This window comes from Penaeus monodon, chromosome 28, assembly GCF_015228065.2.
Source record: "Penaeus monodon isolate SGIC_2016 chromosome 28, NSTDA_Pmon_1, whole genome shotgun sequence".
In the NCBI taxonomy this organism is placed as follows: Eukaryota; Metazoa; Arthropoda; class Malacostraca; order Decapoda; family Penaeidae; genus Penaeus; species Penaeus monodon.
In genome coordinates, this window is record NC_051413.1 from 5,096,987 (window position 1) to 5,097,285 (window position 299).

A 299-nucleotide genomic window follows, 5' to 3' on the forward strand; every position below is an offset into this window, starting at 1 on the left:
AGAAGAGAGAAGGGAGGGACAAAGAAGATAGACGTCAGAGAGAAAAATGGAAGGAAGCAGGGAGGAAAGACAGGAGAAGAGGGGGAAGGGAGCAGGGTGAAAGAACAGGAACAAGACAATAAAAATTGAGAAAGATGGAGACGGAGAAAGGAAAACAAAGAACAGGAAAATGAAGATGGAGTTAAAGATGGACAGGCGATAGTTACGTGTTTTTTTTTTCCTTATCTATCTTTCATTAAAATAATTTCATAGCCATTTATTTCCACAATTCTCTTAAACTAAAGATAACTTATATAATG